Source organism: Hyperolius riggenbachi, chromosome 5, assembly GCF_040937935.1.
Source record: "Hyperolius riggenbachi isolate aHypRig1 chromosome 5, aHypRig1.pri, whole genome shotgun sequence".
NCBI lineage: Eukaryota > Metazoa > Chordata > Amphibia > Anura > Hyperoliidae > Hyperolius > Hyperolius riggenbachi.
In genome coordinates, this window is record NC_090650.1 from 37,019,471 (window position 1) to 37,045,761 (window position 26,291).

General features: G+C 44.6%; 1 long non-coding RNA gene across 2 annotated transcripts in view; it reads right to left on the minus strand.

Annotated features, from left to right (window-relative positions):
• LOC137518128 (uncharacterized) overlaps positions 1–19,607 on the minus strand; it is a 210,746-nt gene extending 191,139 nt beyond the window's left edge. For both annotated transcript variants that reach the window (XR_011020747.1, XR_011020746.1), the window contains exons 1-2: positions 19,519–19,607; positions 5,098–5,168 (exon numbers count right to left, since the gene is read on the minus strand). This is a non-coding gene — a long non-coding RNA (uncharacterized lncRNA). The remainder of the gene's footprint in view (positions 1–5,097; positions 5,169–19,518) is intronic.
• Between the last annotated feature and the right edge of the window lie 6,684 nt (positions 19,608–26,291).

A 26,291-nucleotide genomic window follows, 5' to 3' on the forward strand; every position in this document is an offset into this window, starting at 1 on the left:
ATGGGGGCTCCCCAGGAGGGTTGCGGGTGTGTGGTGTCGAGCAAATTAAGTTAGGCCTAAGAGGAGGGGATATAGTGGGGGCCCTTCTAAAGCGAGAAGCTAGATGGATATATCAGCTGGATAGCATGGCACCTTCTGGTATCAATGAGGAAATTGACTGGACTGGTTTTTTGGGGTAAAGTGTAAAAGGGGATTTATGCGGTATATGAATGTACTAAATGACCCCTCATTTCATCTATTGGTTCTATTTTTGTAATAATCGTTTTTGAGCCTATGAGAAGTGAATATGTCTGTTCCGTCTGTTTCTTCTGTACCAGTAATAACATGCAATCCTGGGGTTCCCCTTTATATGTGCATTTGTCTTGTTGATTATACATGGTTTGTACTAACATGTTGTGTCTTTATATGCAGACTGCTCAGTTTTGTCATATGTTCATCGTGACTTCCTTTGTTTATGGACTCTTTTGTGACTTCGTTGTGTCAGCCTTTTTGATGCATGGACCCTTAAAGACTTTTCCTGGAACCAGGAGGGACTTTTTTCAGACTGTTGTATATGGTTGTCCTTCAACTAATGGAGTTCTGGAACTTGGATCTCTGACTCTGCCTTTATTTGGACATGGACCCTTTTAGGATGGAATATATCCATGGATTTCTCCTGTGCTTGAATTGTGGCCCTCAAACTCTTTTGAAATCTAACTTTGTTTGCTATGTTGCTCCCTTGGATGCATTTGTGGACTTTTGGCTGTTTCTGAAATTTGGCACTAATATGCAGATATATGTATTTCAGAGGCAGGATGTGGCCCTTGTACCCTCAAATTTAAACTATTATTGTAATATATGGATATTGCACATGCTAATATATGTATATGTATTGCAGGTATATATTGGTTTGTAGTTAGGGGCCTCCTTTATCTTTATCTTTGTCTTTATCTCTGTCTCTTTTTCCTCCCCCTGGTGGTTACTGCGGGCGCGCGTTGCCTAGTGCTTATTTATCTTCTGCTGCGACTACTCACCTATTGGTTCTTCTCTATGCGCTCCAGCGTGGTGCTCACTTCCTGGTTTCCTGGTCTTCCTCTCATGCGCTGTATACATTGCTTCCGCCTTCGTGACGTCACGTCCGCCTGGCGCACGACAGCTGCTGGGCTGTTGCCCGCCCTCCAGTAGCATTTAAACGCCGATCTGGCGTTGCACACCTCACAGGTCCTCTCCTCCTTTCAAAGCGGGGTGACGCCCGCGGAGCTGCTGGGAATGTCCTGAGGGGATCCTTCTGTCCATCTTCAGCCGCACTGCCTGGTCTTTTTCTCCATTGCTCCCTGGGCTAAGTATCTTCCTTGCGCACATCCTCTCATGCACTTTCACATAGGCTGCTCCAAGATAATTATTGTTCAACTGTTTTTGCAGCCATTTTGCACCTGTATTGTATTGCACTTTATGATATATGTCATTCATGTGATTTTTTCTTTGTACTACAAGCTTTTTCACTTTTGCACTTTACTGAACCCGGGTTCAACCATTGATGGGCTCTTATTGATGCCCACAAAGGTATATTCATCTATTTATTTATTTATTCATTATCATTAGACCTACACACATATGTGATTCAGTGGTCTATGCACGCAATTGTGTATATATATATATATATGTGTATGGATACACCATTCATTTGGCAGGATTGTTTTGCGGCTGTTTATGGAAACATGTGGTCTGTTTTTAGTGTTTTTATTTATTTGAATATTCAACAAATGTCCTAATAAGTATTGTAATTATGTATCAATAAATTTTTGCTTATTCTTGAGTGGTGCTGTTGTTATGGGCTTTCTTTCCCTTCCCTCCCTTTAAATATCTTTTTGGGCCCTAGCACACTCATTATTAATATATATTGCTTAGTGTTGCGGACATTATCCTTCAAGTTACATTAGTTATGTTAATTAAAATAGATAGGTAATATAATCTCTTACTCACCCTGTTTTAAAAGAACAGGCAAATGTTTGATTTCATGAGGGCAGCCATCTTTTTGTTTGAAAGGAGGTGACAGGGAGCATGAGACAGTTCCAACTGTCCTGTGTGCTGATCACCCCTCGCAGTTGCTAGGCAACATGAATAACATGAGAAATCCCATCATTGTACAGCATCAGGGAAAAACTGAACCATGCATACCCAGTTAAAGGATGAATGAAGGAAACAAGATGTACATGAGCACTTCTCAAGTTGGGCATCTGTAGTTCGGAACGCCTTTCTGATAAACTTTTCACAGCGCTCCAGAAGTTCATCAGATCATGAATAAGCTTGTTTGAACTGGGCATTCACAAGTCATGCACGCCCCCCCAGTGAAAACAAGTGGTCTTGCACATCTTCTTTCCTTTGTGCATGACCACTTCCTTTTATTGGGTTTCTGTAGATAGAACTTGAGCTCCGTCGAAAGGCAGGTCAAAATCATTAATCATTCTGGGAATCTATTTAGGATAGGAGCAACCCTTATTAAGAAAGACTACAGATATCATATTGTTAATCCCCACATTAATGGAGAGATGCAAGTTCACAATGATCCAGGCTCCTCATACTGGTGCGGAGCAGTGCTTTTCAGCGCTGCTAGATTTGGGCGCAGCCGGCGCCTCCATAGACTTCAATAGGAATCACTCCTATTGAAGCGCTCAGTGAGTAACGTCGGCTCCGTCAGAAGACGGAGCCGAGGTTGCTTAAAACCATAATAATTCGGCCTCCAGCAATCGCTGGAAGCCGAATTATTTCATTCCCCCACTATCCATGGCGGCCTGGAGGGGGAATAGTAATTAAATCGGCCCGGACTTGTGCAGAAGCAGGACCAGCCATATACAGCTGTATCCTGCTCCCAAGTCTATTGGCTCCGATTTCAAATGTACTCTACTGGTGAAACAATGAACTCCAAAAAGTCTGAGAATGGCCACCTGCTAGTGGACAGCAGGAGTTCCCGAAAGTCCAAGCAAACACTGCCACCAGCAGGCACAACAGAGCACTGCAGAATACCTGGAAATGCATGAAGCACTGGACAATGGAATTTAAATGGGTTTTACTTAAAGCAGGATTGTCACCATAAAAATCTAATTTCAATAGCAACTGGTCTGAGTGTATTAAGTGATAAAGATGCTAATTCTGCATTCAAAACTTTGAAAACTTTTTCTGCTGTTGTGGTTTGGAGTTATCACATACCTTAGGAGCACTGGCCCTTTAATAGCCATTACCATTCAGTTGCATGCTGGGGGTTCTTTTTATCTATAATATATTCCTCCTCTTCCCTTTATTTCCCTGCCTTGCTGCCTACCTGAAACACGATCCTCTGCTCACTTGTGTTTACAAGCAAGACTGAGATGACTCAGCAATTGGAGGAGAAAAGAAAAAAGGTTAAAGGAAGAAATGACATCGGTATTTAGCCTCAAACTGTGGATAAAAGACATGGCCCCCACCAGGAACAGAATTCTCTTCATTCACTATATAAAATTCACTAAAATCAAAATGTGGACAGTACAATACATGTGTTATGTAAGTAGATAGTATTTATCTACTTATATATATATGTGTGTTTTTTTCCCTGGCATAGTATGACTGATCCTCCTGCTTTAAATCACAATGTTACTGTATATAAATTAATTAATAAAAATGCTCATCTTAATGATATTCATGTCAATGCTTGCTTATTGTAAAATCTTACATCATTACAATATTAATTCTTAATTTTATCAAAGATGCTGCTGGCAATTGTATTACTGGCAATGTGAATCACTCTGAAATGATTAGATATCATTTTTGCCCAGGCCACCCATTTTACCTAACCCTAGCCCAAGATACCGGGGCCTAGGCAAAACTTTACTGGGAAGGCAGAGTTACATATCAATATACAGCAATATGTAGCTGGAATCAGGATACTTACAGGGCACCTGAAGCACGAGGTAAATGGAGGTTTCCATATTTATTTATTTTTAAACAATGCCAGTTGCCTGGCAATCCTGCTGATCTCTTTGGCTGGAGTAATGGCTGTATCATACACCTGAAACAATCATGTAGCTAATCCAGTCAGACTTCAGTCAGAAGTCATCTAATCTGCATGCTTGTTCAGGGTCTGTGGCTAAAAGTATTAGAGGCAGAGGATCAGCTGGCAACTGGTATTGCTGAAAATTAAATAAATATGGCAGCCTCCATATCACTCTCACTTCAAGTGTCTTTTTAATAAAAATGGATACCCTGAATAAAGACATAAAGGTTGAAAGAGGCGACCAAAAATGAAAAAAAAAACTGTGTTAAAAAACAGCTAAAATAGAAAAAGGTGAGGTGGCTTACCTGAACGACGACAAATTCAGTCAGTCGGTCAGTTCAGAAATAAACAATTTCTATTTTAACTGTGTTTAACACAGTTTTATCCATTTGTGGGTGCCTCTTTCCCCCTTGACTTACCCAGCCTCCTTTGGGTTTTTTGGTTAGGTGTACCCGCATTCCTATGGCCAATATTGGAGCTCTTTGGCAAGAGTGCAACCAGCGTTCTGCCGTGCACCTGCCGTCATTGGTTGGTTGCCCATATGCAACCTCCGTTTGTGAGCACCATCCTCCACCACAATTGTGACCCTTTGTCCTTATTTATTTCACTATCGGGGCTCCCGTTGCCTCTGTGCTTTTTTCTTCCAGGGTGTCTTTCTTGATCATCCTACACCTGAATAAAGGCATGAATTATGGCGTTCTGCTCTGTGTCATTACCGACCCTCTTTGAGAGTTCAGTTTTGGAAGATATACATCATTACATTTGATTTGAGAACCTTTGCTACCAGGATGCACCAGTAGATGTCACTGTAGGTAAAAGTTCAAATGACAGCTTCCTGACCTGGCAAAAACATTTAGTGAGGAAGGGGGTGGTACCTCTTTTTTCCTACCAGAAAACAAAAATCACAACGAATAAGAATTTCCAGTTTACAGTGGAATGGCGATGTAAATAGCTAATATATGTGACAATTTCTACGAGACAATTCTTCATAAAATTGCTCCACACAAAGCCCCGCGTCTCTGGGGATAGAGTGTGCTGGAAATAGCCACTAAAACTCACTCTGATATGATTTACCTTTAATGGATACTTACTTGAAAGGGATTCTTGAAGGATTCCAAGATTTTTAATCCAGAAACTCATTCCTCCTTATTGCTGAGAGTCCCTGCAGGCCAAGTGGATGACATAAAAGCAAAAAATGATTGAAAATAAAATGTATTTCACTGCGAACCTGGGGAATGATAATCAACATTACAGCATTTATCAAAATATCTGAAATGAGAGCTGCTCTGGTTGCCCGTAGTAACCAAGTTCTTCCTTTCAAACTTTTGTAAGCCTCTGCAAAACACCCCTTAAAGTGAGTCTGAAACTCAATATTTCTTCTTTGCTCTAAAAGATTCCTTACAGCCTTAAACCTACTAGCACAAACAAAAATTGTAGCAGAACAGCATTCAAACAGTTAAAGTTAAATACAGCATTGTGTCCTGCCATGGAAGGCCCCTTCCTCTTAGGATCCAATCCGAAATGGAGATAATATCTTTTCTCAGTTACGTTGTGTGTAACAACTGAAAAGGAGCTCTCTGTGCAAGCATACACACAGTTCAGAGGAGCTCACTAGAAGAGTTTAATATATCATAAAAAAGCAGCTTGAATAAAATGCAATGGCAGCTTTCAGAGCAGATAAACTATACTTTGGAAACTTGTAATTTGTAAACAGACAATATTACTTGTACACAAAAGCAAATATAATAACTGTATGGGTAATAAAAAGTGGGAGAACACATTTTTATTGAATGTTATGTAAAAGTTTCAGACCACTTTAACCTCCTTGGCGGTAATCCCGAACGTAGTTCGGGGTAAGCCGCGCAGGAGGTTTTCTCCGGCCCTGTTGGGCCGATTAGTTTAATTTTTTTTTTGCTACACGCAACTTTGCTAGCTGCGTCAGCACACCGATCGCCGCCGCCCCACACACGATCGCCACTATCCGTCGCGCCGTGCGCCCCCCCCAGACCCCGTGCGCTGCCTGGCCAATCAGTGCCAGGCAGCGCTCCCAATGACGTCCCGACGTCGGTGACGTCATCCCGCCCTGTCGCCGTGGCGACGGGGGAAGCCCTCCAGGAAATCCCGTTCTTTGAATGGGATTTCCTGATCGAAGCGGGCGGGGGGATGCCGCTGAGCCCTGGGCTCGCTACATGATATAAAAAAAAACAAAACAAAAAAAAACTGCTGCGCTCCCTCCTGGTGGAATTTTTTATACCGCCAGGAGGGTTAAAGGAGTAACAGGCTTGGTTCCCACTTGTGTAGAAACCATTTCCATTCTACACCTCCAAGTAATCAGGGACATATTTGGGTAATATACTGTAGAGCCTATGGCAAACACTGAAATTGGGCCAACACCCCACCCCCTTCCCGGTCAGAATCCCCTTTCCTTCTAAAAACAGCATCCTTCCTTGTGTACATGTGTTACGGTTCCCTGTGTTATTTGGCTCAAGATGTTGAGGTAAGTTTTTGGGAAATATCTCTTCTTATTCCCTCTGTGGCACAAGGGCGCAGCACAGGGGCAGGCATGGTGGCACAGGGGCGCAGCACAGGGGCTGGCATGGCGTCACAAGGGTGCAGCACAGGGGCAGGCATGGCGGCACAGGGGCGCAGCCCAGTCAGACATGACGGTTCAGCACAGGGGCAAGCATGGCAGTGCAGCACAGGGGCAGGTATGGCGACACAGCACAGGGGCAAGCATGGTGGCACAGCACAGGAGCAGGCTTTGTGCCCATGGTGCTGTGGTGCCCATAACACAAGCCCTGCTTGCACCCCTCTAGATACGCCTCTGCAAGAAATACAGGAAGCAGATGCTATTGTTAAAAATAGTCCCAGCCTGCAGCATTTTTACAGGATGGACTGCAAAACGCAAAGTCCACAGACGTAATGAGAGCTATTGAGAATGGGTATTCTCCATTCTCACATGTGAAACACAAATACTCACATTTGGTTCCGTTGCATCTAGTACCCACCCCTTGGTCTACTCAGGGCCGGCCCTAGACTTTTTGCCGCCTGAGGCAAATTTATAAAAAAAATTGGTCTCGATTTTTAGGGACAGCCAATCGTACTTATCAAATTAGCGAGAAATTGGATCTTTAAATTGTATGGTGTGTGGCCACCTTTACTGAGAGATTATACAGTATTATAAAAGCTGCCATTGTTGGGCTCAGTCTAAGAAAAAAATAATACCCGTTGCTTGTCTACCTGAATCCCACCAGTGGACCTTACCAGTAGACTAGGGTGTGTACACACATCCAATTTTCATTGGGCAGTGGTTGGCCAATTTTACATCCTCCATGTAGTATGAGAGATTACCTACAAAATCTGTTCATAGTATTCAACATCTGTTTGCCCTCATACTACATGAAGGTGGTAATTGGCCAATCAAAACTGGATGTTTGTATCCTCAGAAGAAGAGTTGCAGAGGTTTCAGCTGCAGATGGGCCCATGTGCCCGAGGGGCTGATCAAAGCCCCACATCAGTCAATGCATGACCTGCTCATTGATTTACATCATGCTAATTATTGATAAATTGCTCCCCATCCTATGCTCGGACATCTCTCACTTCAGCTGGGAATGAGGAGATGGGAAGAGCCGAAGCAGCAAAGAGACCAAAAAACCTAACTAGCTAAAAAAAATACACAAAAGGAAAAATATTTAATATTCGTACCGATCAGGAACAGAGCAATGTTCAGTCCCAGGTGGTGGGGACTCGAGTCCTTAATAAATCAAGGACACCCGAGGCAGAAATAAACTAATGAAATAAACTACTGTATCTATCTTCCTTCTCCTAAAAATTACTTTTTAAAATATTCCACAGTTTTAGTTTGTGTTGAAATCTACTTTTTAAGTTTAAACTGTTTTAATTATTTTGCTCAATGACACATTCATTGAAGTATGCCAGAGCTAAAATCTATGAACCATTGACCCTTTTTATCGCTTTCCTGCTCTCAGAGGCCATTTTCTGCTAGGAAAGTGTTTTATAGTTGGAATTTCTTATCAGTGAGGGTCACACTGTAGTCACTTCCTGTCTAAGTCAGGACTGAGTCAGCCACTTACATACCTGATATTTAACGCTTTCAGGCAGAGAAAGAAAAAAAAGGAACACAGCATAGTTATTTGTGTGCTAGGCACTGTACATACACATGTCTATCTCATCATGTCATATGTCACCTCGGGTATACTTTAACCTGCTGAGCGGTCTGGACGAGCTCAGCTCGTCCAACACCGCCAGAGGCTGCCGCTCAGGCCCTGCTGGGCCGATTTCAACCAAATAAAAAGCAGCACACGCAGCCGGCACTTTGCCAGCCGCGTGTGCTGCCTGATCGCCGCTGCAGCGCGGCGATCCGCCGCGTGCAGCGGCGAAAGAGGGTCCCCCCAGCCGCCCGAGCCCAGCGTAGCCGGAACAAACAGTTCCGGCCAGCGCTAAGGGCTGGATCGGAGGCGGCTGACGTCAGGACGTCGGCTGACGTCCATGACGTCACTCCGCTCGTCGCCATGGCGACGAGGGAAGCGAAACACGGAGGGCCGCTCATTGCGGCCTTCCGTGTTATCTCTTGCCGCCGGAGGCGATCGGAAGATCGCCTCCGGAGCGCCCTCTAGTGGGCTTTCATGCAGCCAACTTTCAGTTGGCTGCATGAAATAGTTTTTTTTTTATTTAAAAAAAACCCTCCCGCAGCCACCCTGGCGATTTAATCAGAACGCCAGGGTGGTTAAACTGAACTCCAAGCAGCCACAGGGTGACACCTACTGGTGGAAAGTAGACAGCCAAGGACTGTTCCGTTCTGAAACACCACCCTCTGGTGAAATTGGAAACTGCAGGTCAGTCCAAGGCTGTGAAGAGCCATATGCTGGTGAACAGTGGAAATTCATAATAGTCCTGTATACAATGCTAACAGGAGGTGAAGCACCTGTGATACATTTAGAGAGACTCTGAAGTCTCATAAAATGGAGGTTTTTATTTTAAAAATCTCTTTAATATCAATGCCCTAACTAAAACGCTGCATCCCTGCGGCTGCACACTAACTGAATCCCCACAAACTCTTCGGGGCACATTGCAGGGAGCGCTTCCGTGAAGAGGCAGAGCTTTTAGCTGCAGCTCTGCCTCCATGCACGTTAATCCGCACATATCTCTGCTTCTCCCGGACCCTCTCAGTGAAAGAAGACTGAGAGGGGCGGGAAGAGGCGGCAATCCGAGCAGATGGACGCACGTAGAGGCAGAACTACAGCCCAAAGCTCTGCCTCTTCATGGAAGCGCTCCCTGCAATGTGCACCGAGGAGTTTGTGGGGATTCAGTTAGTGTGCAGCTGCAGGGATGCGGTGTTTTAGATAGGGCATTGATATTAACCTCTTGAGGACCATGGTGTTAAACCCCCTAGTGACCAGGCTAATTTAAGTTTAATTGGCCACTGCAGCTTTAAGGCCAAGCTGCAGGGCCGTACAACTCCCCCCCTTTTCTCCCCACCAAGAGAGCTCTCTGTTGGTGAGGTCTGATTGCCCCCCCCCCCCCCTGTGTTTTTTTTTTTTTTTATAAATATTTGTTTTTTTTTATATATTTTTTGCTACTTTAGTTCTATTTTTTTTTCTAAATCCCCTCCCTCCCCCCAGCTGGCCAAACACTGCGATCGGCTGTCATAGGCTTCTGCCTATGAGAGCCGATCGCTCTCTTGTCCCCCAGGGGGATACACGGCTGTCCCCAGTACAACGCTGCTGCTGATCGCAGCGCTGTACATGTAAATACACGGCTCGCCGTGTAACAGTCTTCCGAATGCCACTCGGAGACTGAAGGCGCAGCGCCGCTCCACCCACCAAGCAGGAGATGCGCGCGCACCCTGCGTGCGATCTCCTGCAAACTGCTGCCCCAGGAATTTACGCCAATAGGCGTTAGCTGGTCCTGGGGCTGCCGCCGCGGCCACGCCTATCGGTGTCACACGGTCGGCAAGCGGTTAAAGAGATTTTTAAAATAAAAATCTGAATTTTGAGAGACTTCAGCTTCTCGTTAAAAGACTTTTAAGCAAAATTCGTTTTTCCGATCGATTTTCGTTCACTTTCATGAAAAGCGATTGAAAAAAAACTATCAAAAAATCGAGCAGAAAATTGATCGGAAAAACGAAAATTGACCGAAATTCAGATCGGACATGTTGGAAATAATCGATTTGGCAGGTAAATCTGCCAGAAAATTGTATGGTGTGTACTTAGCATCGTTAACATCTAAGCTGCTGCATGCTTGTTCAGGGTCTATAGCTAAAAGGATTAGAGGCAGAGGATCAGCAGGATAGCCAGGCAACTGGCATTGTTTTAAAGGAAATAAATATGGCAGCCTCCATATATCTCTGGTTACAGTTGTACTTTGAGAATGTAAATTGGTGTGAGGAAAGATGGGCAAACACTAACTAAATCATTTATAAAGTAGTACTGTAAAAAAGTAACAATTTCAGTGTTTGCCGTAGGCTTTATATTACCCAGTCGAACCCCATTAGAGTCTCACATTTGATTAGTTTCACCTTTTAAAGAGAAACAGTAACCAAGAATTGAACTTCATCCCAATCAGTAGCTGATACCCCCTTTCTTATAAGAAATCTTTTCCTTTTCACAGACGGATCATCAGCGGGCTCTGTATGGCTGATACTGTGGTGAAATAACAGCTGTTTACAGCTGTTTCCAACTGCCAAACAAGCAAGCAGCATCTCCTTCCACTGACATCGCCTGCCAGCAGTAAAAATGTCACCATGTGTTAAATGTCAGAATGTAAATAAGAGGAAAGATTTTACAATAGGCAAACACTGACTAAGGGCCCTTTTCCACTAGCAGTCGCTAGCGTTCACGCTGAACGCTAGCGATTGCTGAATCACAATTACCGGCGATTCCCCGACGTTTGTGGCCGCGATTTTGCTATGCTATGCACTGCATAGCAAAATCGCGGCAAATATCGCTCCGCCGCGCGTTCGCGTTAAAAACGAATCGCGGTAGTGGAAATGACCTACCACGATTCCTATGTTAAAAAGCAAACCGTAGCGATTGTAAAATCGCTAGCGTTTTGCGTCTTTCCGATTCAGCCAGCGCAAACGCGCTGGTGGAAAAGGGCCCTAAATCTTTATACATAATTATTGTAAAAATGAAGCACTTTTTTATTACAATATTTTCACTGGAGTTGAATTACTGAAATAAATGAACTTTTGCCCGATAATCTAATTTTTCGAGTTTCACCTGTAAATAAAAAATAATAAAAAAAATTATAATAATAATATGCAGTAAATTTCTTCTTTAAATACGTTTGGTTGAGGAGTATGCACAGTATTGTATGTTCCTCCGAATTCCCTGGGGTGTTTCACAGGCATGTTGTGCTGTCACAGTAAAGTGACAAAAATAAGCAAAAAGTTTTAAAATGAGTTTATGTAACTGTTAATAAAAACACTAACATGTCACAGCAGTGACACCTAATGTACTAATAACCGGCGGCTGTGACAAACGAGGTGATGGCTGTAATCATTAGGATTGTCACAGTGTCGGAAGGAAGAGGATACAATTTGGTGTTATCATATTCAGGCTGAATCAGCAAAAGCTTTAACTTATGTACTCCTAATGTTACACCATTTCATTACTATTATTATTGTCACTACAATTTCCGCTGTGCTTTAGAGTATATTGTACAATGACCATCACTACGGCTATGTTGTCGTTTCCACTGAGCTCCGGGCCACGCGTTTTCTACGCAGGAAAAATGGAGTAGAACTGAAAGACCACTTAAAATCAATGAGATGTTTCCACTAGATCCGGTCTTTCGTGTGCCTGCAGCACTTTTTCCGGCAACACATCTGAAATCTCAGCGCTGTGCGTCGACAGGGCTGCAGAAAAACCCGGCATCCAGGAAAAATAAACATATGTGCGCAGCCATTTTGCCGATCGCTCGAGCACCACAATTTTCCACTAATGCACGTTGTTTTTTTCCCTGCATGCAATTGCCGGCATGCACTTACTTTATAGAGTATATAGTCTTGTCCCTAAATGTCCCTCAGAGGTGTATATATAATTAAGCCGCTGGAAAGTTTGGGCGCTGGGTAAGGCCGAAAAAAGTCTCACCCTGCTCCTGCAAAAGTCCCAGCAGCGCTAATTACTACTCCCCCTCTAGGCCGCTATGGACTCAGGGGGGGGGGGGGGGTTAGATGCCATTTCGGCTACCAGCTATTGTTAGTGGCTGAATTACACTGTTTTTAAAGAGAACCCGAGGTGGGTTCTAACAATGCTATCAGCACACAGAGGCTGGGTCTGCATATACTGCTCAGCCTCTGTTGCTATCCCAATCCCCCCTAAGTTCCCCCTGCACTCTGCTAAGCCCCCATAAATCATCAGCCCAGCTGTCGACACGCAGCGTGTCGCAGCCGGCTGTTTACTTCTTTAAGTCTCAGTCTCGCTGCTCCCCCGCCTCCTCCAAAGCTCCGGTCCCCGCCCGCGTTCCTTCCCTCCAATTAGCGTGGAGGGAAGGGACGCAGGCGGGGACCGGAGCGATGGAGGAGCCGGGGGAGCAGCAAGACTGACACAGAAGTAAACAGCCGGCTGCGACACGCTGTGTGTCGACAGCTGGGCTGAAGATTTATGGGGGCATAGCAGAGCGGGGGGGAGGGCTTAGGGGACATTGGGATAGCAACAGAGGCTGGGCAGTATATGCAGGCCCAGCCTCTGTGTGCTGATAGCATTGTTAGAACCCACTTCGGGTTCTCTTTAAAGTAATTTGGGCTCTGTCTTTTAACAGTATGCAAATTACTGTCTGATGCCGCTATACCCGTAATTCCTATTACGTACTATGCCAGTGTCAGCTATGCTGAAGTCTCTGGCGCTGCCTCAGATGGGCTAACAATTTAATCCCCAATTCAGGGATAAACTATTTAAATTAACTATGTTTATTTGGGGTGTGGGCCACGGAGAACATACAAACTCCCCGTCTATAAAGCTTCATAGCTTTACTGCAACAAACACATTTGTTATATATCTTTAGGGGTACTGTCTGTTTATGCAAAGCTGGGTGGGCATGATCACTCCCTACTCAGTAACAGCTGAGAGCCATGCAAAATCACTTTCACTATGAAACAAGCAGAGCTTCAGAGTAAACACAGAGATGCCACAGTAAATCAGCTCGTTAAAATGTTTGAAATTTATAGAGTGGATTTGATAAGGGTATATTATTTTTCTCCTAGAGAAATTGGCAACACACCAATCCATCCTAAAGCGCGAGCAGAGGCAAAGCTCTGGTGTCTTCTTTCCAGTTCAACTCAAAAGTCTCTTCTTCATCAATCACCGGCACGCTGCCAGCCATCTCTCGGCGTGACAAGCTTAGTGTCTACGTTCTCATTGCCGGTTGGGCCGCGGGACTCGGGCATTATCAGCCATGCATTATTCCGCAGCCTCCCCTTTAGCAAAATGGTTTATTTGGTATATCAATTTCAGATGTCAGAACGTGACTTATGTCTGTTGGCGCTTCCCGAGTGCGACTCGTGGGGCGAGATTTATCCCCTCGCTCTGCTTCTTCTGGGGAAAACTGTTGAAAGGCGACTACATACACACATAACATGACAAAGGATCACCATCACAAATATTTTGCTTCTCATTTAATTATACTGTATCTCTGTAGATACTTTGTATTTCATCATTTTTTATTATGCACTTTTTTTTCAAGGGGAATTTTACTTTTGTCACAAAATTACCATAAACATACTCAGGGCCGGTTTTAAACTGGCAGTTTACATGGCGAATGATGCTGCTGCAGCCATTAGAGACCAGAACTAGGGATGGTCGGAACTGCCAATTTCCGAATTCGCAGCAATTCCGCTTTCCGCCACTGCCGATTCCTGCTACCACTTTCCACTATCGATTTCCGCATTCTGATGCGGATTTTCACAGAAATTTCCGCCTACTTTAACACAGATTTTCTCAAAAAGTACAAGGTCTTTTTGAAAGATTTTTTACTTCCCACTCTTTTACTTAAAGAAAAACAGAAGTCTCAGAAAATACAGCTTCTTATTGCAAAAAGCTGTTCAACATTATTGCCCTAACTAAAACGCTGCATCCCTGCCGCTAAAATCTAACTAAATCCTTCCAAACTCCCCTCGCAAATCCACGACTTTCTTGGTCGTGAATTTTGCTGCCCCGTGCGCTTCCGTGGGAGGCAGAGCTTTCAACTGCAGCTCTGCCTCCAAACGCGTCTATCAGCGCGTATCTCCGCCTCTCCCCGCCCCTCTCTGTGAAGGAAGACTGAGAGGGGCGGGCGGAGGCGGAGATACGCGCTGATAGACGCGTGTAGAGGCAGAGCTGCAGCTGAAAGCTCTGCCTCTCACGGAAGCGCTCCCCACAGTGTGCCCCGGGGAGTGTGGGGGGATTTAGTTAGATTTCAGCCGCGAGGATGCGGCGTTTTAGTTAGGGCAATAATGTTGAACAGCTTTTTGCAATAAAAAGCTGTATTTTCAAAGACTTCAGAGTCTCTTTAACATACCCTGAAAATTTGGTGTTTCTAGCTCCTATGGGGGCTTTGCTATTAACCTCTAAAGTCGGCGGCATACCGCATTTGATAATGCGGATTTTCTGCTTTTTACATTTCCACCAACTTTAACATTGATTTTCTCAAAAAGTACAAGGTCTTTTTGAAAGATTTTTTTTTCTTCTTGTTCCCACTTTTCTACTTAACATCCTCTGAAGATTTGGTGTTTCTACCACCTGGGGGGGGCATTGTTATTAACCTCTAAAGTCAGCGGCACACCGCATATGGAAATACGTATTTTCTGCATTTTACATTTCCGTCGACTTTAGCGGTTAACAGCAAAGCCCCCGTAGGTGCTAGAAACACCACATTTTCAGGGTTTGTTAAACAAGATGAAAAAAAAAATCTTTGAAAAAGACCTTTTACTTTTTGAGAAAATCGATGTTAAATTCGGCGGAAATGTCCGCAAAAATGTTCACCATTTCTGCGAAAATCAGCCTATCGCACTTGTATTACCGATTTCTGAATTCCGATGGGAAAAGCAGGAAATTGCATTTCCAAGAAATCCGAATGAGCATCCCTAACCAGGACATTGAAGAGGGAGACAGATCACATATGTCATTCCCGTCTTTGGATCACAGAGAAGTGATTCACTTGACTCCTTGCTCTGTTGCACTATCTGCGTGGTTGGGTCTCTCGCTACCTATTACCGATGTCATGGGGGGGGGGGGAGACCAGCGCTGCATCTGGCTGACTATGCCTAGCTTCGCAATATTGGGGACTACGCTGGCTAGCTTAACTGGAGGGTGCTGCTTCTGGCTACTTAATACTGGAGTTCCTCTGCCTACCCTTATTGTGCTATGTCCGGCTAGGTGCTCCTCTGATCCGGGTTTGAATCTTGACTCTTCCTGTTCAGTAAGCCAGTACCTATTCAATCCTAACACTGCTACTGCCTACTGAGCATGCCCCAGTGGCTGCAGCTCAAACGGTTTGAGTCCACCAGGAGAAAAGCGCAATATGAATGTCATTTGTCTTGTCCCATCTGATTATCTATATGGGGGTGTGAACTACATCTGGCTACCTATACTGGGAGGGGGGGGGGGGGGCTACCCAGGCAACCTAATACTGAGGGTTTTTCTAGCTACCACCTACTGGAGGCTACAATTGGCTACCTATACTGACTACTGCATTACAATGATGTACTCATGTCTACATGGGAGAGGGGGGGGTTGAGAGCTGTTAGCCTAGAAACTTCCCTATATCGGTCAGGTTTGCTCTTGATATATGAGCAGTTTAGGTAGCTTACGAATACATTTATTATTTGCTATTGTTTGAAATTCCCGGAAGGGGTTTAACCACAATATCAGCCATACAGACGTCCCTGATGATCTATTCAAGAAAAAGTAAGGTTTCCCATGAGAAAGGGAGTATCAGCTACTGATTGGGATGAAGTGCAATCCTTGGCTACAAAAGAAAAGAAAAAACAGGGACACCGAGAGCCCAATATGGTGTAGTAAGTATTGGTATTAGGCGAAAAAATGGAAAGGTAAGTATAGGTATGCTTAGGGATGCTCGAATCCGGAACCGGATGAATCCGGATAGTTGCTATTCGGATTTCATCCGATTAAAATTAAATCACCTGTTCGGGGTGGGCGGCGGTGTTAATCTTACTTATCATGACATCTTCTTCATCCGTCCCTAGGCGCCTCCCACGATGCGGTCCAATCCGGCGTCACGTGACTATACACTTCCTCCTTCAATCCGGACCACCGCTTGGACAGCATCGTGGGAGGTGCCGAGGGACGGACGAAGAAGATGTCATGATAAGGAAGTTTAACACCGCTGCCCACCCCGCACAGGTGATTTAATTTTAACCGGATTAAATCCGAATAGCAACTATCCAGATTCATCCGGTTCTGGATTTGCGCATCCCTGGTTATACTCACAAACCAGGGTTACCACAAAGGCAACCACTGTCAATGCAGGTGGGAAGATTAGGCCTGTTCCCACTCAGGATTACGAAGTCACTCTCTGTAGACACAAAGAAGAATAGGGGTATCACCCCTCCACCAGGGGTGGACTTCAACAAAATGCGAGAGTATAGAGGAGCCAGTTGGATAAAATAAGCTAAAACTTTTAAAATATAAGAGTGGCAGTGGTGGACTTACCTACTCCAAAGGACATGAGAAACAAATGTATTTATTATTAACTAGCTGGATGCCCGGCGTTGCCCGGGTATGTATTTGGCTAGTGTTGGCTCTGTCCACTTTTCCTAATCCTAACACACAATTACTTAATGACTAAGTATGTGAGCTTTTCGGTCTTTGGCATCAATAATTTGCAATGAAATAAAATTAATCTGATTGGATGTGGCTCCACCACTTTTATGAATTTGCACCCCAAATCTTCCAATGGCCAACTGTACCAGGTACACGTGATTGACAGTGCAAGAATGGCAGCAATTAAATATTCCCCTTAAAAATCAATAGGTGGATTTTGATTGGCTTTTATAGGCTCCACTCACTTTTCTGAATATTAATCCCAGTCACCCAGTGACCAACTGTGCAAAGTTTGAGAACCCTACCATTAACAGTGTAAGAATGGCTGCAGTTTACATTTGCACAATGAAATTTGTATTTTTCTCCACCCACTTATTTCCTAATGCTTCATACACACTTGAGATAAAAGTGTTTGGAAAATGCAAGATCACAGACCAATTTTACCCTCTTCCATGTAGTATGAGAGCCATACTCTACACAGTCTATTCTATGGAGCTGCACTCCCCATCAGATAAAATCTTTGCAAGATGCTGCACACACAGATGCTGTACACATTCAAAAGATCATTATCTGCAAAAGATCTGTTCCTGCAAAAAATCCATTCCTGCAAAATGCATTCATAGTCTATGAGATCTGCAGATCCTCATACACACTTGGTTTAACAGACTTCATCTGCATATCTGGCAATCATCTGCAGACAGTGGCGTATCTGGGTAAAATAGCGCCTATGGCAAACACTTAAATTGCGCCCCCCTCACATCCCCAGCCCCGCCCCCAAAAAGTCTCATTCATTCCCCCATAATAAAAGCAGCCAGGTGCCTCAAGATAAGAAATTAAATAGCCAGGTGCGTCAAGATATTTCAGTAGCAGTGTCCCCTATATACATAGAGTAGATATGTTCCACAGACAATAGAATTAAGAAGACTCGTGCTTCTAGATATCAGTATAAGGTAGTTATATGTGCACCCCACATTTGAAAAGTGCTCATCTAAGGACAGTTATTGGCATGACTATGTATTCTGTACAGTGCTGCAGAAGATGTCAGAGCTATATAAATACATACTAATAATAATAATATGATTGGACATTAGACTATGAGTATGGTAGGATTAGATTGTGAGCTCTAAAGACAGTTATTGACATGACCATGTACTCTGTAAAGTGCTGCAGAAGATGTCAGAGCTATATGAATTCATACTAATAATAATATCATTGGACATTAGACTATGACTATGGTAGGATTAGATTGTGAGCTCCTCTGAAGACAGTCAGTGACATGACTATGTACTCTGTAATGTGCTGCAGAAGATGTCAGTGCTATATAAATACATAATAATAATATGGTAGGACATTAGACTATGACTATGGTAGGATTAGAGTGTGAGCTCCTCTGAGGACAGTCAGTGACATGACTATGTACTCTGAACAGTGCTGCAGACAATGTCAGTGCTATATAAATACATAATAATATTATGGTAGGACATTAGACTATGGCTATGGTAGGATTAGATTGTGAGCTTCTCTGAGGACAGTGAGTGACATGACTATGTACTCTGTAAAGTGCTGCAGAAGATGTCAATGCTATATAAATACATAATAATAATATGGTAGGACATTAGACTATGACTATGGCGGGATTAGATTGTGAGCTCCTTGGAGGACATTCAGTGGCATGCCTAGGTGCTCTATAAAGTGCTGCAGAAGCAGTGTGTGCCTGTCCGTCTCCTGAATCGGACGTTCCTCCATTAGCAGTATACACGCCGCCAGCACATGACGTCACACTCACGCCAGCGTGCTATAGAACTAATGGAAGAGTGGCAGATTCAGGAGATGGACAGGCACAGCGACACAGGACAGGTAATGTATAAATGCACACATCATGTACATTTATATACTGGGGGGGAACAGCGCAGGGAGTTTCAACACATTTGTCCCAATATTGCTCGCCGTTTCCATCATGCACCTGATCGTGAAAGTCGGTCCTACTGACTCCTACATCTTACAGTATATCCATCTTATACATGCAGCCAATTTTAGCCTAAAATTGGTTGCATGATCGATCGGACGTGCACTTGGTGTCACCAATTTTCATCCGATTCGATTATAATAATCAAATCAGATGGTCATTGGCCGCCAAGTCACCTGATGTATGGCAACCTTAAGACCTTCTTAACAGAAAATGATAAACAGCAACTATACTTTATAAAATTAGGATGCAGAGAGCTCAAGAAGTTAGGACCAGCAGTGAAAGGGTTATTGAAAGAAAAATGCAGGCTAGAGTGAAGAGCAGACCATAGTACAGGTCAGGTCAGTGAGAGAGTGAATAGTGGAAGGAAGGGGGGATGAGCAGCTTACACAGTGTGTCTGGTTGTTGTCTGTAGACTGTCCCTCCTACCTGAACCAGTGTTAGAAAAGCTGCAGATAAGAGCTAGGGAGTAAAGAGAAAGAAGCACAGCCTGCCCACCAATTATCACAGTAAAGTGGATGCAAGTGCATCAGGTCACTAGGGGAGGTCAGGTGACTCGTACTCTACACTGAACATTCCGTCCATCCATAGCTGTAAGCTGCATCAGTACACAGGCACAGTCTGACGTAGGCTGAGTCCTGTGTGTGCAAGAAGCAAAGCTGGGCTGCTGGCACTGGAGACAGGTAGTAACTTGCCTCTTTCTTACTTTGCACATGTCTCCTCAGCACCCATCTTTGCTCTAGTAGTCTCACCCTGCCCAGTACCTTTAGGAGCAGCAACGTTCTTTCCCCTGCTCCTTCTGACACATCGCACTGGCACTACACGTGTTGGAGATACACAGTCGCCCTTCTGCCTGGCCGGGATCACATGGGGCCGGGCAGCCAGTGAGAGAGGAGTGAGTTACAATCCTCTCTCTCACTGGCTGCCCAGCCCCATGTGATCCCCATGCATGCAGGCTACAAGCGTGTGTATCTCTGCAGTCACAGACCGCAGCCAGGGAAACAGTTGGGGCGCTGCCGGTTGTATTACATATTAGCCCCGGTTCTCAGCCTCTAGCAATGCTGGCTCCTGCCTGCCTGTCTGTGTGTCACTCGGCTGCAGTGCAGCTACTCAGGGATGTTTTTAATTATGCGCCCCTTTGGAGGTGAATAACAAGGGCGCCTATAGCAGGTGCCCCATGTGCACGCCTCCAGATCCGCCTCTGTCTGCAGATCTGAAGATCCATCCTGGTGGATGTGATCTGCAGATGATTGTCTGTTAAACCAAGTGTGTATGAGGATCTACAGATCTCATAGACTATGAATGCATTTTGCAGGAATGGATCTTTTGCAGGAACAGATCTTTTGCAGATAATGATCTTTTGAGTGTGTACGGGCATCTTTGTGTTCAGCATCCTGCAAAGATTTTATCTGATGGGGAGTTCAGCTCCATAGAATAGACTGTGTAGGTATGGCTCTCATACTACATGGAAGGGGGTAAAATTGGTCTGTGATCTTGCATTTTCCAAAGACTTTTATCTCAAGTGTGTATGAAACATAAGATTGTTCAGGTATGTATTTGGCTGGTGTTGGCTCTGCATACTATTTCTAACCCTAACACACAATTACTCAATAACCAAGTTTGTGAGCTTTGCGGTCTTTGGCATCAATAATTTGCATCGAGATTAAACAAATCTGATTGGCTGTTTGTGGCTCCACCCCTTTGTCTGAATTTGAACCCCAGTCACCCGATGACCAACTGTACCAGGTTTAAGGCTTGTGCCATTAACAGTGCAAGAATGGTAGCAATTACATATTCCCCTTGAAAATCAATAGGTGAATTTTGATTGGCTTTTGTAGGCTCCACCCACTTTTCAGAATATTAATCCCAGTCACCCAGTGACCAATTGTGCAAAGTTTGAGAAACCTACCATTAAAAGTGTAAGAATTGCTGCAGTTTACATTTTCTCAGTGAAATTTGCATTTTTCTCCACCTACTGAAGACCCGGCATTGCCCAATTATGTATTTTGCAGGTGCTGGCTGCGCCCAATTTTCCTAACCCTAACACACAATTAATCACTTACTCAATGACCAAGTTTGTGAGCTTTGCGGTCTTTGACATCAATAACTTTCATTAAAATGAAACAAATCATATTGGCTGTTTGTGGCTCCAGCCCTTTTATAAATGTAAACCTCAGTCACCCAATGATCAACTGTACCAGGTTTGAGGTTTGTGCCATTAACAGTGCAAGAATGGCAGCAATGAAATATTCCCCTTGAAAAATGAATAGGTAATTTTTGATTGCCTTTTGTAGGCTCCACCCACTTTTCTGAATACTAACCCCAGTCACCCAGTAACCAACTGTGCAAAGTTTGAGAACCCTACCATTAACAGTGTAAGAATGGCTGCAGTTTACATTTTCCAGTGAAATTTGTATTTGTCTCCGCCCACTTATGACCCGGGGCTGCCCGCTTATGTATTTGGCTGGTGTTGGCTGTGCCCACTTTTCTAACCCTAACGCACAATTAATCAATTACTCAATTACCAAGTTTGTGAGCTTTGCAGTGTTTGGCATCAATAATTTGCATTGGAATGAAACAAATCTAATTGGCTGTTTGTGGCTCCACCCCCTTTCTGAAATTGAACCCTAGTCACCCAATGACCAACTGTACCAGGTTTGAGGCTTGTGCCATTAACAGTGCAAGAATGGCAGCAATGTAAATATTCCCCTTGAAAATCAATAGGTTAATTTTGATTGGCTTTTATAGACTCCACCCATCCCAGTCTCCCAGTGACCAACTGTGCAAAGTTTGAGAACCCTACCATTAACAGTGTAATAATGGCTGCAGTTTACATTTTCCAGTGAAATTTGTATGTGTCTCCGCCCCCTTTTTGGTTATGGGAATAAAAAGTATCCTATACTTTATTCCAGGTAATGTACTATGTGTGTGCCAAATTTCATTCAAATCCGTTCAGCCGTTTTTGCGTGATCGAGTAACAAACATCCAAACATCCGAACTTTCCAATTTATTATATTAGTAGGATAATGACATTTATTGATATACTCCATGATTATTTGCAATGCGTTTCGCAGGCATGATCCCGCTTCATCAGGCAGTCAGGTGGGAGTATATAGCATAAGCCGTCCAGGTCTGTGTTAAGTGCTTATCAAAGAGCCACTGTTGGGCTAGGTTTCCACTGCTGAGATAATGGTCCGAATCCCCGCACACAAATGCAGATGTAGTGATGCTCAAATACCCCTTTTCAAAATTCGAGTTAGGTCGAATTCGAATAGTAAATTATTCGAGGTCAGTCGAATATTCGAGTCGAATAATTTTTACTATTCGATTCGACCTCGGACTTCGAGCTCACTATTCGAGTCGGTATTCGAGCTCACTATTCGAGCTGACTATTCGAATTGGCCTTAAATAGCTTCCAACACTTGTTTTGAGGGTGAATGATGCAAGAAACATCTTTTTTTCCAAGTAACAACAGCAAGTGATTATGTGGGGATGTTCCTTTAAAAAAAAAATGTGGAAAGATAAGTTGTGTCCTTAATTTTGTTCAGTAGTGTTACTGTTTCTTCTTCTTCTTCTTCTTCTTCTTCTTCTTCTTCTTCTTCTTCTTCTTCTTCTTCTTCTTCTTCTTCTTCTTCTTCTTCTTCTTCTTCTTCTTCTTCTTCTTCTTCTTCTTCGTCAATGAGGCAGGCCAGCAATATAGCTATTGTTTGACGTAATAGCTGGTGGCAGAGTGGCAGCAGAAGAAGGTAATTCTGTGTACCCTGGCAGTGGGAAACACAGACAGACAGCAGCAGGAGGAGGAATGGAGGAGTAGGCGAGCAGCTATTGTTTGACGTAATAGCTGGTGGCAGAGTGGCAGCAGAAGGTAAATCATCTGTGTACCCTGGCAGTGGGAAACACAGACAGACAGCAGCAGCAGCAGCAGCAGGAGGAGGTATGGAGGAGCAGTGTGAGTGTGGCAGCAGGTAGGCAGCGTGACATAATAGCCCTGGTACCTAGCGGTGATACCAGGGCTGTAAATAAACACAACAGGAGGTCCCAGACAGCGGTCGTGCAGCCCACATTGTGTCCAATACACAACTGGGACAACACAGTTTTCAACCCGGGCACCTCAGAAAAATTAAACCTTTTTTTTTTTTATGGTTTTTTGGTTTTACAACCAATATAGCTATTGTTTGACGTAATAGCTGGTGGCAGAGTGGCAGCAGAAGAAGGTAATTCTGTGTACCCTGGCAGTGGGAAACACAGACAGACAGCAGCAGCAGCAGCAGGAGGAGGTATGGAGGAGTAGTGTGAGTGTGGCAGCAGGTAGGCAGCGTGACATAATAGCCCTGGTACCTAGCGGTGATGCCAGGGCTGTAAATAAACACAACAGGAGGTCCCAGACAGCGGTCGTGCAGCCCACATTGTGTCCAATACACAACTGGGACAACACAGTTTTCAACCCGGGCACCTCAGAAAAATTAAACCTTTTTTTTTTTTTAATGGTTTGTTTGGTTTTGGTTTTGCAACCAATATAGCTATTGTTTGACGTAATAGCTGGTGGCAGAGTGGCAGCAGAAGAAGGTAATTCTGTGTACCCTGGCAGTGGGAAACACAGACAGACAGCAGCAGCAGGAGGAGGAATGGAGGAGTAGGCGAGCAGCTATTGTTTGACGTAATAGCTGGTGGCAGAGTGGCAGCAGAAGGTAAATCATCTGTGTACCCTGGCAGTGGGAAACACAGACAGACAGCAGCAGCAGCAGCAGCAGGAGGAGGTATGGAGGAGCAGTGTGAGTGTGGCAGCAGGTAGGCAGCGTGACATAATAGCCCTGGTACCTAGCGGTGATACCAGGGCTGTAAATAAACACAACAGGAGGTCCCAGACAGCGGTCGTGCAGCCCACATTGTGTCCAATACACAACTGGGACAACACAGTTTTCAACCCGGGCACCTCAGAAAAATTAAACCTTTTTTTTTTTTTTATGGTTTTTTGGTTTTTGGTTTTACAACCAATATAGCTATTGTTTGACGTAATAGCTGGTGGCAGAGTGGCAGCAGAAGAAGGTAATTCTGTGTACCCTGGCAGTGGGAAACACAGACAGACAGCAGCAGCAGCAGCAGGAGGAGGTATGGAGGAGTAGTGTGAGTGTGGCAGCAGGTAGGCAGCGTGACATAATAGCCCTGGTACCTAGCGGTGATACCAGGGCTGTAAATAAACACAACAGGAGGTCCCAGACAGCGGTCGTGCAGCCCACATTGTGTCCAATACACAACTGGGACAACACAGTTTTCAACCCGGGCACCTCAGAAAAATTAAACCTTTTTTTTTTTTTTAATGGTTTGTTTGGTTTTGGTTTTGCAACCAATATAGCTATTGTTTGACGTAATAGCTGGTGGCAGAGTGGCAGCAGAAGAAGGTAATTCTGTGTACCCTGGCAGTGGGAAACACAGACAGACAGCAGCAGCAGGAGGAGGAATGGAGGAGTAGGCGAGCAGCTATTGTTTGACGTAATAGCTGGTGGCAGAGTGGCAGCAGAAGGTAAATCATCTGTGTACCCTGGCAGTGGGAAACACAGACAGACAGCAGCAGCAGCAGCAGCAGGAGGAGGTATGGAGGAGCAGTGTGAGTGTGGCAGCAGGTAGGCAGCGTGACATAATAGCCCTGGTACCTAGCGGTGATACCAGGGCTGTAAATAAACACAACAGGAGGTCCCAGACAGCGGTCGTGCAGCCCACATTGTGTCCAATACACAACTGGGACAACACAGTTTTCAACCCGGGCACCTCAGAAAAATTAAACCTTTTTTTTTTTTATGGTTTTTTGGTTTTTGGTTTTACAACCAATATAGCTATTGTTTGACGTAATAGCTGGTGGCAGAGTGGCAGCAGAAGAAGGTAATTCTGTGTACCCTGGCAGTGGGAAACACAGACAGACAGCAGCAGCAGCAGCAGGAGGAGGTATGGAGGAGTAGTGTGAGTGTGGCAGCAGGTAGGCAGCGTGACATAATAGCCCTGGTACCTAGCGGTGATGCCAGGGCTGTAAATAAACACAACAGGAGGTCCCAGACAGCGGTCGTGCAGCCCACATTGTGTCCAATACACAACTGGGACAACACAGTTTTCAACCCGGGCACCTCAGAAAAATTAAACCTTTTTTTTTTTTTTTTAATGGTTTGTTTGGTTTTGGTTTTGCAACCAATATAGCTATTGTTTGACGTAATAGCTGGTGGCAGAGTGGCAGCAGAAGAAGGTAATTCTGTGTACCCTGGCAGTGGGAAACACAGACAGACAGCAGCAGCAGGAGGAGGAATGGAGGAGTAGGCGAGCAGCTATTGTTTGACGTAATAGCTGGTGGCAGAGTGGCAGCAGAAGGTAAATCATCTGTGTACCCTGGCAGTGGGAAACACAGACAGACAGCAGCAGCAGCAGCAGCAGGAGGAGGTATGGAGGAGCAGTGTGAGTGTGGCAGCAGGTAGGCAGCGTGACATAATAGCCCTGGTACCTAGCGGTGATACCAGGGCTGTAAATAAACACAACAGGAGGTCCCAGACAGCGGTCGTGCAGCCCACATTGTGTCCAATACACAACTGGGACAACACAGTTTTCAACCCGGGCACCTCAGAAAAATTAAACCTTTTTTTTTTTTATGGTTTTTTGGTTTTTGGTTTTACAACCAATATAGCTATTGTTTGACGTAATAGCTGGTGGCAGAGTGGCAGCAGAAGAAGGTAATTCTGTGTACCCTGGCAGTGGGAAACACAGACAGACAGCAGCAGCAGCAGCAGGAGGAGGTATGGAGGAGTAGTGTGAGTGTGGCAGCAGGTAGGCAGCGTGACATAATAGCCCTGGTACCTAGCGGTGATACCAGGGCTGTAAATAAACACAACAGGAGGTCCCAGACAGCGGTCGTGCAGCCCACATTGTGTCCAATACACAACTGGGACAACACAGTTTTCAACCCGGGCACCTCAGAAAAATTAAACCTTTTTTTTTTTTTTAATGGTTTGTTTGGTTTTGGTTTTGCAACCAATATAGCTATTGTTTGACGTAATAGCTGGTGGCAGAGTGGCAGCAGAAGAAGGTAATTCTGTGTACCCTGGCAGTGGGAAACACAGACAGACAGCAGCAGCAGGAGGAGGAATGGAGGAGTAGGCGAGCAGCTATTGTTTGACGTAATAGCTGGTGGCAGAGTGGCAGCAGAAGGTAAATCATCTGTGTACCCTGGCAGTGGGAAACACAGACAGACAGCAGCAGCAGCAGCAGCAGGAGGAGGTATGGAGGAGCAGTGTGAGTGTGGCAGCAGGTAGGCAGCGTGACATAATAGCCCTGGTACCTAGCGGTGATACCAGGGCTGTAAATAAACACAACAGGAGGTCCCAGACAGCGGTCGTGCAGCCCACATTGTGTCCAATACACAACTGGGACAACACAGTTTTCAACCCGGGCACCTCAGAAAAATTAAACCTTTTTTTTTTTTTTATGGTTTTTTGGTTTTTGGTTTTACAACCAATATAGCTATTGTTTGACGTAATAGCTGGTGGCAGAGTGGCAGCAG